The sequence below is a fragment of the Blennius ocellaris genome (assembly GCF_963422515.1).
Source record: "Blennius ocellaris genome assembly, chromosome: 6".
Classification (NCBI taxonomy): domain Eukaryota; kingdom Metazoa; phylum Chordata; class Actinopteri; order Blenniiformes; family Blenniidae; genus Blennius; species Blennius ocellaris.
The window spans coordinates 15,614,065-15,631,887 of NC_137655.1; positions in this window are offsets into that span (position 1 = coordinate 15,614,065).

The window sequence follows — 17,823 nt, forward strand, 5'->3', positions numbered from 1 at the left end:
TTTTTTTTTACTATGATCATGTTCAGATTTCTGAGTCGGTCGAACTGCAAAAATAAAACAAGCATTTCCTGTAAACTGTCACTATCATTAAGGGGATTTTTATTTTATTTTATTTATTTATTTATTTATTTATTTTTTGGGGGGGGGGGTGATTAGCTTCAATTTCTAAAACAGATGGTCAGACCAAGAAAAGACTGACACCTATAGACAGTCAAAAATGCCCAGACTACTGGCCAAACCAAATGTTTATCAAGTGATCCCCGAGTAGGTGCAAAACATAAATCCTTGTGTGCAGGTTACCATAGAAACCGCACAAGCTGGGGTTGGGTGCTGTCATTACAATTAACCCTTTTCATCTTCTCTCAATCTGTCACATCAAGAAAATTTCTGGTTGTGTAATAAGACACAGCCCTTTCACCCTTTGAATTTATTGTCGTGTCTTATGCTTTTGTCTTTGCAGATGATGCAGCTGGAACATGGGACAAATGGAAGTGAGGACATGAAGACACATGTAGCAGTTTATACTATACAAACTTACATAATATTGACACAAGAAGCAATGCACACTTGGTTGTTGGAAAAATCCCAACTAAATGTTTGAAATGTGATTTATTTGCCAATTTATGATTAATGATAGTAATTTCTGAATCATTAGTAATTTTCTGTGACTTCCATGACATCTTGGAACTCCCGTGTTGCTGCTGGACCCAAATCAAAGCATCCAGCCCTTTCTCACCTGTGTCACCTGACTGTCCTCTTCTCAGTGTCAGTTTCAGCCATCTGTTAATTTATTTGAACAAAAACTTGACAATTGAAGCATCATGAAGGAAAACACAGAGCCCATAGTAAGTGAAGTGTGATAACAGGTTTGACATTTCTAAGGAAAGCAGCAACAGACAACAAGGTTTAAACACTTGTCACCAAGATCAGTCTTTTATATCATACATCAACATTGTCAGAATATCTCTATTATTCACTTACAAGGAATGTGGTCCACACTTTATACGTATAGATCACAGGTCTTGATTATTAAATACATTGTCAAAAGAGTTGTAGAAATGCAAAACGATCCAGTGTACAATAATATATGTAACCTTAAAATGAGCATTAATTGCACTTTGCAAGCGTAACAGCTTGTAGTGCTATTCACTTCTATTTCTGCTCACTAAAAATTGGTATCAAAACATGTGCATGTCTAAACTTTAATCAGTATACCAGAATCTATACTCTTACTTTATCCCAGAGTTAGAAAGAGTAATGAAACATTTGACTCAGGTACAACTACTTTTACATTGCTTAAAAGTAAAATTACATTTATTAAAAAAGGAAATTGTCACTGTGATCTCAAAGTGCGAACAGCTACAGCATGGTAAGGACCTTGATTTTATTCACATCTATAAAATATCTACATTCACATTTCTCAGATAAGCATTACAATACTTACATTTATACTATGTATCAAGTGTATTTAGTTATTGGTTCCAAGGATACAGATCAGAAGGTTTGAATATTATTTTCAAAATGTGGGCAGTGACCGTCAAAGTCAGTTATGTACTTGTGTCACAGTAAATCTACATGCTGGAATAAAAATGCTAGTTATTTATATGAAAGTATGTATTTGATAGTCATTACTTACCACCCCTGCTTTCTTCATAAAGTGCACAATCTTAGAACGACTGCATCGCGGGGGCCCTATTTTCTTGACTGCAACTCGTGAAGTGACACAAAAAGCGAGTTGTTTAGAATTACTGACGGAGATAATGAATTACACCTGAATTCAAAGCTTTTATCACGCTTTGTGGAGTACTTTCAGCTCCGGTATTAACTCCTGTTTTTGGTCGACTCTCACATTTACTGAGCTGCAACATTAAGGCAGAGGTTACTTTATAAACCCATGGTGTGCTGCCTGCCCCGCAACAACAACAGCAACTGTAAACACAGTCAGCTAAAAGCTGAGAAACATAAGAGAGCCTTCTGCTTCATGAGTTAGTAAAAACCAACAAACAAAGCTGAAAAAGAAAATTTTGCACTTACACCCAATGGCCAAAAATATGACTCCTTATTAATGATCATGTTGCTGTAGGTTGTTGTTGCTGCTGTTGTTTGGAATTGTCAAAGTATAGTTCAGACTGCTTCAAAAAATCATCTGTTGTTGGCAATTTCTCATTAGCTTCCACGTCACACACAAATTAAAATGCTAAAACATTTAATTGTAAATTAAAAAACATAAAAAGAAATTGTAAAGGGACATAATCAACACAGGAAAAACACGAATAGACAATATATAAGACATGACAATAAATCACCAATGATAACAAGAGAGAAGTTAGTCAAAAGATCATTTAAAAATCGGTTCAGTTTCTGTTATGTGGAATAATTTTAGACTCACATGAGGGAGAATTGCGCAGGTAAACTACAATCGGATTGATCACGATTAGTTAGATGGTGTTAGATGAAATGGTATCCCAAATATTTTATTTATGACTATATTATTTTTCATAATGATATGCATTCAGAAAGACCACTCAAGGGAACACGAATCTCTTCATCTGTACAGTCTTGCAAAGGTCCTCAAAAGAGACGTCTTAAGTGTGCAGCCACTGTTATTGATGTACTGTATATATGGGTTTTCTCCTTAGAAAAGCACTGTTAAATGACTTGGGTGGATGATGACAAAAGAATGTAATTAGCTGAGAAAGACATCAAGGGGAAAATCATAATGATACAGATGACTGAATGAGAAACAGGCCAGGACATCTGGACAGAGCTTTAATTCTTGGCTTGCTTAAGCACTAACAGTAAAAAGCCAAGAATTTAAGCTCTTTGATGTCACTGTTCATTGCGAGATGATGGCACATTCAACACAGTAAAGCCTCAGTGTTCTTGCTAATTATGACAGAGGAGGCCAGGATGGCAACAAGATCCAGGGGAATTCAACAATTCCTCATTAACAGGTCCAATAATTAAAATATTGATTAATTAGTCTTACATTGATTTGCAGTCACACTATATCAAACCGGGAGGCTCTAATTACGCTGCCATTATGCCACGAGCTGACCTCCTCATTTTTTGTCACATGTAATGAAAAAGAACATTTCTTTAACTGCCTTTTAAATTTTTGACCTGTAAAATTTTAATGGGCAGTACAGTGGGTGTCGAATCTGGATTGGCAGTAAAGTCATGGGTGGCTAATGTCTGCGAGTCTGGTTAAGTGGCTGTACACACGGCGAGCTAAAACACCTCTCTAGAGGGACTGGTCAGGGTTACTGTGTTTAAGCAAAAATGTGTTCACCGGTCTCTGCAGAGGCGCAATGAATAATTACGAAAAACTTGACTTTTGTAGTGTTTCAGTGCACTTTTTACAAAGCATTAAAACATCTGTGAAAATATTGTCTTTTTTTATTTTTTAAGAAGCATGGAAATGTAGTTATCAAAGTTCTTTGATACAAGCACTTTTTGTAGTTGGCATTTTGTGGTTCGTTAATGAAGAGGTGTTGAACAGGAATTGAATCCTATTTTCCACTCCAAAGAGTCAGAAAATGGTACTTCAGACACTCAGGAATCCCAATTTTCCTCCTGAAATTGGAAATGTGTAGACATGAGAGTGAGGTGCAAATCATCAGCAAAGTTTTGGCTGACCAGTGGCAATGTACAGTGTTGGATTCAATTGCACCCAGATCCCTTTTTCGATCAGTATATGTTACATACTGTAAGAACAGGTTTGGTAGTTTTAAAGTGTGCTCCATGAATTTAACATTATGCTAAACTGCTCTTCCTAAATCAAGCAGATATTTTTTTAATTTTTTTTTATGCATCAATCTGCCTTAAAAACCCTTCAGGAGGAAGGTCTGTTAAAAAAAAATCACAGAATGGTAGTAATTGCATGACTGCTGAGTTCAACTATGGAAGATCGCTAGTAAAAAAAAAGAGACTACCGGTACAGCACATATCAAAAGCACACCATAAACCAAGCACAACAAAGGAGAATCATCAGGTAAGTTCAGGATTTACAGGTTTTAAAGTCTTCCTCGCTTCAGAGTACACAGATCAAAGAGGCCTTTTATTTACCTTTATATGACTTTTGAGCACATGCACAACTATTGTAAATTGTACAAGTAAAAACAGACTAATACAACGCATAACACAAAATAGGCCACTTCAATCATGCTATTACTTAAAGCCTCCCACCAACCTCCCACTGGATTTCATATGCTTCACACTCGCACATTTATAAGATCTACTAAAATACAAAGTGGCGGTAACCTCAACAATCTGTATCACAAAGATACAGAGAGAAGGAGAGCGAGAGAGAGATGGAAACGGCATCTTTTTTTTTTAATGTGGAGGCTTCACCCACTTGAATGATGGAAATGAAACTCCCAAAAAATGTCAAATCTCATCACTAAGCCCCCCCAAATCACAGCAGGGCCATTAGGAAGAAGGTTGAGGGAACATGGCTGATGTCTTTCATATTTTAATGAGATATGAACAGTAATACACCTTCGTGATTTTGCTGCATCAGAACCTATATCCACCCCACCTTTGTTTGCACCCTGTATTTGCATTTCAAAGGGAGCCCCTGGGAAGCCGCTTTGCATATTTACATCTGATTAACAACTTTAAATGAACATGTCAAAATCTCAAAGTTATTCATTGCAGACACATAGAGGACTATTCTGATTCTGTATGAGGAGACGTAATGTAATGAAACAAAACAATGAACACAAACTGTGATTAGAATGACATACATTGGATTGCACGCTATATAAGGTTACTGTGAATTAGAACTGGGAAATCTCCTTTTCAAATTGTATTACAGCATAACATTGTGGAACAAAAAAAACATGAAGGCCACACTGAGAAGTGCAGAATTTGTACCTTGTGCAAGTGAACAAGATGTAATATAAAACAATAATATGGTTTCCTCTGGTTGCAGTTTTAAGGACGAACAAAACTATTTTTTATTTGGGTGGAAGGGAGAAAGAAGCTTAACTGGTTCAAAACTGGCTGCAAAGCAATGCTTTACTTTTTAGGTATATGTTTAATTTCATGGCGTAGTCCTCCAAGACTCATTCAAATTTCATGAACATCCCATAGTGGTCCCATTATTATGTATTTTTCACACATCTCCCCATAATGGTGAATTAAAAGGGGGGTGAAAGAATGGTCAAGCTACCACATCATTAAAAAAAAATCCCAAATTCTAGCAGTCTGAGGAAAAGAAAACATAAAGTTCACAGTGTTAAGGTAAAGCTTGGTCATGGTTAGGAAGAAAAAAAAAACAGGTTATACATTTTCAATGGAAGCTTTTGTTCTGCCGAGTTCTCTATAGGATATAAAATATGAACTAACTATGTGATTATTAATTGGGCCCATTGTAATTTGAGGATTCTGGGCTGCATATTGTTGGCAGCTCTCCACGGGGTCTGTCTGTGCAGGAACGTGTCGAGGGGGTACCAGCCAGGATGCCTCAGCCATTTAGAGAGCAGCTTGCCACTCGCGCATCGGCATACAAATGAGTGGGGTTAAAAAGGCACGGCTCCTCTCAGAGACAGCCCTCCTTCTCCAGCTCAGCTCCAAAGGGTCTCCACGGACTAATTTCCAAAACCACCTCTTAATGTGGGCTTGTGTCAATCACCTGAACAGACAGCTTCATCCCCTGATATGGAGTAGCCACAGAGTGGAGCCAGGCAGACCAAAGGAAATACAGTAGCACTTTACAGTAGTAGAACATGTGAAAAAAATTATGGAAAAATCTTAAATGACACATGTAATGTTAAAAGTCTGGGGGAAAAAAAGAAGTATGTTTTCTATTTACATTAAAGTTGCACCACCTGCATAATGATGCCCTGCAATGTGTTCAATGCGTAGGATAAATTATATCTAAAAAATTCTCTTTCTCTCTCTCTCTCTATATATATATATTTATTTATTTTTTAATTATTATTATTATTTTTTTTTTTTTTAACACAATGTAATAATGAAATGGCAAATGTAATATTAAATGTTTATTAAAATTGGGATAGAACAGTTCACTGGGCTGAAGTCTCCAAAATATGAATTTGTTGTGCACAATAGAGAATCACAGCAGACAGAGAGGCTAACAGTTGAAACTGGAATTGAGATACAGTTGTTATTTCTGATCCACAAACAGCAACACACTCCACTTAACTTCTAAACACAACTTATCTCACGTTCGGTATGAAACCCTTTCACGCTCTGCCTTCCCTGAACATTGAATAGCGGAGAAACCGTCCCTCATACTGAGTTTTGCTTTTTGTGTTACAATGCGAGATGACATACGACACGAGAAATGATGAGAAAACTGTGGGGAGGCTTACAGTAGATTGATTCTCCCATTGCTTCATTCTATTCTAGTTAGTCTTTTATTGGCTACAAAGGTAGAGACGTTGTGAAGCCGAGTGAGAGAGGAGTGAACCAGCCTGCCCCGTTTAATCCACGGGGCATTGAAGGAGGGTGATCACTTCTTAAGAGCACAAAGGCCTACAAGGAAATCAGTGCAGTCTATGAGATCCCAAAGCTGATTTAAAGGAGAGATGTCCCAGCTTGGGCTCCAGGCCTTTAACAGGAATAAGGCCATCCTGTACAATAACAATCCAAGGCTCCAGAGGGAAGCACTATTCATGGTCAAATAAGAAAATCTAAGGTTTGAATGAAAACCCGTTGTTCCTTAAATAAAAAAAAAAAAAGTTTGCTCCTCACTGAAAGACAAAGTGATGTCTGAATTATTCAATCAATTGTATACACAATGCACAGATGTGTGTACATCAACTGATGTAACACAGAGAGATGATGTAGATGTGCAGCTAAAAAGATACATTTCTGTTCCATAAATGTTCAGACAAGATGAAAATCTTTCCTCTTTCATTCTACTCACAAGCGGATCAGGTCCATCTTTATCCAAAACCCCAATCAAAGCAGCGCAGCCTCAAAATGAAAACTCGCATCTTCCATTTAGTCGCAAAGAGGGAACAGAAGATAAGGTTATTGTTTATTTGACTGTATGTTTTAGTGAAACACAAAGCCATCAGATGTAAAAAGATTAGTGACACAACAGTTGGCTGGACCGCCAGTGGCAATTTTGGGGAGATAATCAGTGTTCTGGATTTTCCTGCGGCTTTGTCATCCTTCTTTCAAAGGCATTGATTGCACTTATGAGCTCTTATCTATCTGATGATGTGCATTCATTCACACAATGTTCACATTATCCCAAGATAGTGGTTTGTGTAATTTATTGAGAACACCACGTGCAGGCACAGGACCAGCTTCCTGCGGCAGTACGGGCAGAGGAGCAGACATTTAGCGCTTTGTTTTTGAGTTCTGAAGACCGAGTGCAAAATTAATGAAGGGGAACTCTGACTTTTAGTCGACGTAAAAATTTCATTAATGTGATTATTCAGTCACCTCTGTGGATCTGAATTTATATCACAGATACTTCATGTGCTGAATTCTGATGGTGTGTATTTCCATTTCTTCGATGTCGAGGGTCCCTGAGAGCTGAGCGAGGGACACTTGGGAGGGACCGTATGAGACGGTGTGAGTGACATTAGGATAACCGAGTACTGCATATGGTCCACTTTGTTGAACCCCACTCATATACCTTTAACACTTTTCTGTCTTGATAGTCTTTCATTTGTCAAATTTTGTATTCTTCTTATTTTTATACATCCAGTCTTCACTTTTTACAGAAGTAATTGTACTAAAACATAGAATAACACAGATATATGGTCAAATACTGCTACAGACATAAGAAATACACTTTCCTGGTGGAAAACAATTAAAAACACAGTGAACTACATCAAATTCAAAGAGAATCTTCGCTTTTTACTGGGAAGCGGGATTAAAACCGAGATAAAATAACAAGCATGGTAAAAACATCATCACTCATGTCCATACTACAAACTGTCTTAATAAGTGACCAGCATATCACAATACAGCCCAACATGGAGTCTCTGTGGAGTGGATTGGGACATCTAAGCGATAATATCACATACAGAAAAAGATCCAAGATGAATAATAAATTGTTTGTTTTAATTACAGGCTGGAATTAATTGAATTCAGAAATATATGTAATATCAATATAATGAAGAAAAACTAAAAACTTGAACAGACTTTTTATAAAGCCATAGACAATAACTTTAATTGTGAAGCGACACGAAGTCCAGCCAAAAGTTATGTACGGCATGAGTGTTTCGAGGTGTTTTTAAATCAAAGAGCGCTGGCAGCCGAGCCTTACTTGCGTTTTAAAAGACTGTTTACCTTTGTTGTCCGGTCTGCTGGTAAAGAAGCTTTAATCATCATGCAGGAGAGATAAATGTGTTCCCTCCTAAAGGAAACATAATAAAGTCGAAGGAGGAGCTGTATAGCCCAGCTGGACCCTCACCTCGCACAAAATCACGTCCTGGATACCTGAAAAATAAATTTTTTAGGAAACATCTGCCTTGAAAGGTGATTTCTGGCAACAAAAAATAAAGGTTTGTGATTCAGGAGCTGACAGCAAGAAAATACTTTCAACAGAACCACATTGTAAAGCACTCGTACAGTTTTCAAATACCAAGAACCGGCATATTATTGAAATTAGTAGAAAATAATAACTAAACATATTGTATACTTTACTACAAAAAGAAAAAAAACTGCTTTACTTTCCTTTCCACATCGATATCTTTGGGATGTGACTATTTTCCAAGTCACAAATCTTTAGATTACTTCAAATATATATATTTGTACACGACAATGCATTGTATTTCAAATCAGATAAAAGCTCAACAGCATGACTTTAATGCTTCAATTCTAAAAACCTTAGGACACTGTGAAGAGTTTGAATAAAATGCATTCCAATGATTCTGAAATTCTCATTTCATTCTCAACAGACCGGAAGAAAAAAACAAACAAAGAAAAGACATCTGGTGCTAAAAGCAATACCATTCACAAATCCTCGAGGATCATTAACAGCAACACCTCTCAAATAATTTGATGCATATTTAGCATCATGGAGCATCATATCTTCTTTGTTTCATGATCCTACTGCATTTATTTAAAGACATGTCTGGATCCAGGCTGATGTGGTTTTAAAATCTGTATCTGCAATACATTTCACCCTTTCTACAGCAGAAATGTTTGCTGCCCACTCCGTAGTCAGTCAGATAACTATATACTGTCACAGACACCTACAAACAACATGTCTGAGGTCTTTTTGAATTTGACACATATGATCACAGAGCAGTTTTCTGTTTTCTGGTGTTCAGTGATTTTGCTCGCATATTGTTTTTGCTTTTCATGGCACGGCTTTAACTTACTTGTCTGGATTGCACAGAGCCCAGCGAGTCGATTTCAGTACAGGATCTTTCCTGTTCCTGATGCAGCGCCACCGGAGGGACCAAAGATCACGAGCATCCAGTATTGACCTTTAACCTTTTCTGTTTGCACACACAGATTTCTTCCCCGAAATGTCTGATGAGATAAGGTTTTATAGATGGCGGGATCTTGAAATCATTTGTAATTTTCGAGTGAATAACTTTTACGTACATTTTCCCCAAATCTTTTGTATTTTGTACACCATAGTCCATTGAAATTTTTAAGAGCTATTGCCCCTCTACCAGTCATTTGTGGTCATCTAACCTGAGGGTTTCAAGATATTCCCCCAAGCATTTTTACAGATTTCCATTGACAGCAGTGTGTGTGTGTGTGTGTGTGTGTGTGTGTGTGTGTGTGTGTGTGTGTGTGTGTGTGTGTGTGTGTGTGTGTGTGCGTGCGTGCGTGCGTGCGTGCGTGCGTGCGTGCGTGCGTAATGTGCATTACTGGAGAAATTGATGGAGTGTCAAAGATTAGAAGGTGCACAATATTGCAAAACAGCCTTTTGTGAGTTAAACTATCATTTAGACATTCCCGCAGTTTGTACACAGTATTTTTCAAAGAGTTTCTGTTTTTCAAAGCATAAAGTGAGGCTGACTGAAACCTACACAAACACCTGGATGAGGACTATAATGTTCACACCACAGAGAATTTTAAACTCAATTGCTTGAGTGAAATATAACCTTTCATTATTGGGAAATAGTCTTTTGCCAACTGTGTTAAATTTGTGCTGTCCTTGTTGCAGCTCCACAGATAAGACTAGAATACTGCTTTGCCAGAATAGAAAAACAATGTCATATCTAAGCAATTTTGAGTTGCAGGTTAGTTGCAAGTTATGGTTATGCAACATAAGTAATAATCAGCAGCTCCTCAGTTCAGTTTGATATCCTTAGCCACTAATTGGTCGATGTCAGTAGTTTTCAAAGTGTGTGAGGATGGAAGATGAGCTCCTCCATCACAGAGTTAATCAACACACATGTAAGAGACTGCAGGAAACGGCCTCCCCCTGACCGCCAAACGTAGCCCCTCTGTTGCACCCCCAAGGCTCTCACTCTATGTGCACACTGATCACAAGAAACATCGGAGAAGTTTTCTCCCACGACACCAGTGAAAGTTAGTCTGCGATGTACTCCGTTGAGCAGGAAAAAGAGCAGCACTGCATAAATGAAACAGCTGAGCAGCCATACATAACTCCCCGCACAGCAGCAGAGAAAATACTGTTTAGTTATTGACGTAAACATCTGTATTAGAAGCACAGTCGCAGCAACATGCTGCTGCCTACGCATTTCATCCACACCACTATTTCCACGGTCTCACATTAGGCACACTCTATTGATTGAGGACAATGTGTGTGGACATTTCAACAAAGTTTGTGGCAAAACAAAATATTCCTGTGTGTTTCTTAAACGACTTCTGAATGATCATTTTAGAACCATGCCTCCTCTGTTGATCCCAGTAATTGTGGATGCAGAATCTGATCCTCAAAATGGTCAATTGTCATGCTTAATAGGGAAAGGCTGAATTATGAAGTCTGTCTCATGTCTTCTTCTATCTTATTCACAAAAACTTTAATTTCTCAGATTTCTTGTCCCCCCCCCCCCCCCCCCCATCGCTTTTATCCATTTTGCACTGATGGAGATGGTGTGCAGGCAGCGCTTTGAGCACCGAAAACGAGCTGTTCTCCACCTCCATCGCTTATTTGGTGGGACAAGCAAACATGTATTGACAAAGATTATAGCCGGTAAATTCTTATTGCCATGTTTTAGCCGCTGAAGAAATATGACGGCAATTACTTCACCACCATGTGAGTTGAACACCTCTGCAAACCATTACACATAAATATGTTGTGATCCCTGTGTCCAACAGCCTGTTATGGACAGAGATGCATTCCTTTCCTTCTAGTGTGCAGGCATGTCTGAGGTCATGGCCATTTTGTCCATATCCCATTTCTTGGTGTATCTTTAGCAAGCCAAGTAAACCATGTGTTGTAGCTCAGACTGAAGTCTCTTTCTGTGTTGTGGGTATATGTGGGTCAAAGAGGAATCTTTTGAAAACAGGAAGATAGGAAAACTGCCCAGCACTAAATGAAAGGGGTTTACAAAGCTGGAACTATTCTCTTAAATGTCTGACCAGAGCGAACTGATAGTCAGTGGAAATAGCCTAAGTGCAAATATTGCTAAACCTGCTCCATCACTTTTGTACCTTTATATACACAGAAGCATCTGGAAGGCACTACTGGACTGCGATTCAATTAACTTGTGTTATAATAAGGGGCAAAGACAGGGAGTTAGCAGTACACAACTAAGGTCCAGAGGTATGATTGACGTTAGCCTCCATTCAACCTCAGCATGAAAAGAAGCGCTAAGTAAACAAATAGCATGCTCTCAAAGCATTTTCTGTGTATTAAATTGTCCAAAAACCATCATATTTTTTGGCAACATGAAATGATGTGTACACACGGCTCTGTTGCTGTCTCCAAGATCAATGCTGGAATGTGCATGCATTGTGGCTTGTTGATGAATTGAATAAGTCTGTGAGCTGTGCTGTAAATCTCTGAGTTGAAGGACGAGCTGTAGCTCATACTGGCCTCTATCTGGGAGAAGAGAAAGCCTCCAGGCAGTGATAGAGAGGTAGAAGGGGCAGCGGGGGGACAATTGGTAATTTCAACAGTATCTTATTTTGAATATTTTTCTTCACGAGAGTAAAAACATTGTCCTTGTCACAACATTGTCTCCTTGTTTAATATTACTTAAATTAAAAAGAAAATTAAAATTGTATCATACCGAGTTATGAGTGTCATCGTGCTACATTGGATCTTCCTCGTCATTCTTTGCACTCAATGAGCTACAGAGATGCATGTGATCATACATGTGACATATTTAGATTTAATGCCATATAGGTTTCAAAATAAGGTGCCAAACTGTTGCTTGTATATAACCCCTGTATCATCACTACCTATTTTGAAATTTGCAGATAAAAAACAAGCTTGTGGCTCCAGCTCATGTTCGGGCCCTGAGTACCTATTTGCCCCGTTGCTAAATGATTGACGGTGTCAAATCCTGCCATGAACCTTTTATGTTTCACTTCACTGCACATTTCACACTTTCTCCTCTGTAACAAACACAGAATATCTTATTGCTGTTGTTCTCATGCTTGATCATGGGTGACATACTAAAAAAAAAAAAATATGCACCCTTTTTGAATTGCAATGTCTTCACACAGCATCATGGCAAACTTGTGACTAATCTGGTTTAACTTTAAAGTCATGTGAAGAAAGTATTGTTTGTGTGAGCAAGTGTGTGTGATCCCCACATTAAGCATCTAAAGTGTATTTAAACTGTAAGTGTAATCTTGCATGTTTTAACAATAATCCCGTCAAGACAGTGATGTTGCTGTGAATTAAATCAGAGATAATCTGTGGGGTTGTTTAATGTATGCCTGCGCTGCGTTGGCCCCACTGAACATCGATCAGTAGGAAAAGGCTGATTAGTCAGCAAAGCTCTGCATGGTAAAGACACAATCATGCATTCAACTGATAGGACAACTCTCTTTTATTTTCATTTAATCTCCATCAGGTTGCTTCTTTCTTCTTTTAGTTTGTTCAAGTAATACATTTGATTGTCAGGTTAACTGATCTAAAACAGATGACAGTCAAAGCCCCTTAATCATTTTACTGAGCAGTGTGGTTAATTTCAGAAAATTCAGTAGTCTTGAACCATCTTTATTTCCTTCTTACAAAGCTGTTTAATTTTCAAGAATTCAAAATATCATTTTCCCCACATAACAATAGGAACATTCCTGCTTCTAATTTCAAAGTCTTTTTTTCTATATCAATTTTCTTTTGAATTTAAAGATTTTTCCACCCCCACTTATATCAAGTGTATGTTTCATACATTTGTATTATATTTGTCTTCATGATTTATTTAATATTATTCTTCAAAATAATTCCTTAATTTAGGTCTATCAAGATGCTTACTGACACAAGACACTGTGACCGTGTTAATTCCCACAAAAAGACCTACATACCTCATAATTACTGAATATATCTGGGAGCTGTGCACCCACATTTATAGGTAATCATACCTTTTTTTTTTTTTTTTTTTTTATAAATATCTATCTTTTAAAATTAAGAACATCGTCAGATTAAATGCCATTTATTATAATGAGCGGTAAATGTATTAAAGTGCGTGTTTGGATACTTTCTGCCCTCGTGTGGTGGAACTTTGAAGAACAAGGGAGGTAATAATTCTGCTCACAATAGGAGCCAACTACTTAAAAATTATTATTCTCTGAATAATTATTAAAATGATCAGTTATAGAATGAAAATATAGAGAATTTGCAAATATAACTGTGTATGTTGAGTAATATACAGTGTTAAAATATGCATTAAATAGTGTGTGTGTGTGTGTGTGTGTGTGTGTGTGTGTGTGTGTGTGTGTGTGTGTGTGTGTGTGTGTGTGTGTTTTCCTTCAAATCTACACTATGGCTCATTTTTACAGTAGGCGAATTGTTGTGCAGTGAACACATTAAGTGTTACATTTCTTGTTTTTTTTTTCTAATTTGTAGAATGCCATCCGAGCTTGTAAGAAATAAAGTAAAACACAAAGAACTTAATAAAGACATCAAAGTAAAAGAATGAGTAGAATAGATTAACATAATTTAGAATCAGCAACATGGTACAGTAACACAGATCCTCCCTGACTCTGAGCCAGATTAGACAGAAAGTGAATCTGCTCACAAAAGGTCAGCATGGTATTGAATTTTTTTCAAATATTTTTCAAAATACCTCCTGGCATTGCAAATATTTTTGACCACTGTGTAATACTTTGGGGAAGGATGAATCCCCACTCCTCCATGCCCCCATCTCTTCTCTCTCTCTCTCTCCCTTACATACACACACACACACACACACACACACACACACACACACACACACACACACACACACACACACACACACACACACACACACACACACACACACACACACACACACACACACACACACACACACACACACACACACACAATGCCTGCCAATCTGCACTGAAAAACACCGCTCTGGGTTATTCATCGATTGACCATTCAAATCCCAGCATATGCTGCTCTGCTTCTATTCCACTGTGTTCTCAGAAATGGACCATTTCCTAATTCTTCCACAAGGCTTCCTACTCTGTTCAGGAGTCACTCGCACACCATGTAAATGAGAGGGGAAAAAAAAAAAAAAGTGGGAAGGAATTTAAATTGATCCAGCGCCTGAAAATGTTACTTGTGCACATGCGCACGTGTGGATCTGTGGGAGCCACAGTGAACATTTTGACCTATTTGCAGAAAAATGCAATGACAATATATCATCCTAAGTTGTGCTCTGTAACCTTGGAGTAAATTGCCCCGTGTTATATATCATGTTGTACTGAAGTTTCTCTATGCAACCCCGAGTGAAAGTGTGAATGATAGCAAAAGCATGAAAGTGAATCTCAGAGTTTGGGTCTACTTTTACAATGTGCAGTAATATTCACCCCGAGTGATGCGCTGTCAAACAACTCAGCTTTACTTTGCTTTTCATGTCTTTCTAACTTCAGTCCAAAATGTTTTCCTCCCCGAGACCCCCTCCTGGTTTCACCCCTGTCGTTTTCCTTTTCTTATCCATCCTTTTGATCACCTAAAACATCAGTCCATCACCACCAGAAGCTGTGGTTTACGTCTCCCTGCTGTCCATAGCTCGCTGCCTGCCTTCCAGTGAGAGCTCCTCCCCGCTGAGCTGCTGTCCGTTTGCCAAACTCCAGAGTTGGTGTGAGAAGTGAACAGGTTTTACATGGAGGACTGCCTTAATGCTGTTCAGTTGGTGGGAAGCCACACAGGGCGCAGCACTTCAGATTCACTGTTTGTTCATCTGTGCATGACCAAACTCATTCCTCTCCTCGAGCACTCACTCTCTGTCTTACTCCCTCATGAACACAAACACGACACGCTATCATACCCTGTATGTATCTAAGCCCGTGTTAAATAATATGAATGAAATGAATTGATACATGTTGAGGATATTGGCCAAAATCATGTTCACACTCGGCCTGCTGGGATGTTAGTATTTTGTCAGAGCAGGAGAGGTATGCCTTTCAACTGGGGATTAGGGGGGGACATGGCCTCTATAGGGCTCCCTCCGAGCAAAGCCAGTCCTCCCATGTTAATTTCTCAAGGTCAAGAAGAACCTCTGAAATGCTTCAGCTTTGAAGGTGGACTGAAAATACAATAACAGGAACCCTGCTGTATAACAAAAAAAGAACATAGATTCAATACCACTACACGCTTGTTTGAAAAGATCAAGGAGGCCAAGGGGAGATGTTGCAGGCCGAACTACAAAAGACAACACTGTCTGCCTAATGTGAGACCATGTAGGACTGGCTTTTACATAATAAACTCAGTAACTCATTAGAAGAAAAAACACACACAAAAAAACCAGGAAGATAAGCTGTATTACTGTAACAGCATTTCCCCCACTCCTTGTTGGCTCAGTCCCTGTAGGAATAAGCCTTAATATGACCATTCATCACTCACTGTCGTGAAAAATTATTTTACAAGTAGCGCTGTCGATATAACTGAGCTACTTTACATTGTAATAAGGCAACAAAATACACTGGATTAAAGCCGGCCGTGTTCCCTCATGTATTTAAAAATAGGGCTTTGGAAAACGCTACATTGCGTGTGTCCCGCCTTTTGAGATTTAATGACTATCCTGTGACTCCACAGAGAATTACTGCCAGTAATTGATTATTAAAACTTGAAATTGCCAACCACATCCATTATTTGACAAGTGCATGTGTTATCCTTGTAATTAACAAAGCTTGGCACTTACCGTTTGCCAGTTCCAAGACCTCCAGAAAAATATATCAGAGGTTAGAGAGGCGACTTATAGAGCAAGCACTGTCTGGGCAATTATCTGAGACATAATGCATTACTAAAGAGGCTGAATGCACTAAGAAATTGCTTTTCACATCACGGCATGACCATGTTCTCAAAAAAAAACAAAAAAAAACATGCAACGTATAAGGAGGAATGAGTGGATCAAAGCTATATTGCATTACAATAATAGACACCTACTTTTTGAGCTTACCATTAATTACATATTTATTAGCACCTTAACACAACTACATAAAGCTGCTGTACAGATTTGTTACTAGAAGAAAATCCTCCCTCATAAATATTCCTTTATAGATGTGAGACTATTTAGCATCTTACCCACATGCATGGCCTTTCCTGCCATGCAGCTTCTGATCCATATTCTCCGAAAACTTTTGTCATGTCAGATCAATATTTTAAAAAAATGCCTAACATTTTTGTTTAAAAAAAAGAAGAAAAAAAAAAGAACAATAATAAAAATCCAGCACTAAATAAAACAAAAGGTTTAATCTAACTTTTGTTTTGCTCTATGTGCCAAACAGTTGCTTTGCATTGAGGCATTGTCCAATAATTCTCCTTTTTATTCCAAATTGACCCGATTATCTTTGCTCGATTCCACTGTGGAGCTGGTAAACACGGTTTTGGTTTTCAATACTCCTGATTCCAAAGTTTTGTGCAACTGTTGCCTCGAACCTTTGCCGTTTTTGCATCCCCCACAAACAAACCTATTTTCACTTCCTCGTAGGAAGCTCTTTTTGTGGATGAGGAGCGAGCAAACAGCAAGGTCTCCACTTCATTGAAGATAATCAGTAATTGGTCGAAGACCGCAAAGCCAGATAATTGAATACAGACTAGGGGAAAGCAACAAGAGGGGCATTTAAGAGCAGAGCAAAGTTGACAGCTCTCAAGTACAAAACCTGAAGTCATAAGAGTAAAAGTGCAGGCAGGAGAAAATCCAGTGCAGGGGTATGAAGTGCTATGAACAGTGGTGGTTGTCCACGAGGGCCAAGCCGGAGCAGACAGAGGCTTTCTTAACTGGGAGAGATGGTGTATCCACAGGCCGTTTGGGCTGGATAGAGCTGGATGAATTCATTAAAGGAAGCGCAGTCTCTCCCAGCTGCCATCTCTCCCCCTGCAGCCAGACTCCGATCAATGGCAGGAATACATCCAAAACAACATTTAGCACAAGACCTCGGAAGCAGGGGTGCATTTAAGGCTTCTCTGCGTGCACACATCTCCCCTGGATGTGAGCACTGTTTCAAAATGTGCTATTGAAGTCGAGCAGTAGAGGTATAGGGGCAATGTGTTTGTATCACAACAGAGAAGATTGTTTAACACGAATGCTTCAAGACAAGATATTCTGCTCCATTTACGGTTGTGCGGGGACTGCACACTGTTATCAATTTTCCAAACTCTATGGAGCCCTTAAAGTCGGCTGTAAGTGCAGAGGACATCAACTCAGGCCTATTACTTGCATCTTATTTCCAATCACTCATCAGTGATGGAGGGTAAACAGGTAGAGCACAGTGACCTCAACCAGTGTGAAATAGACG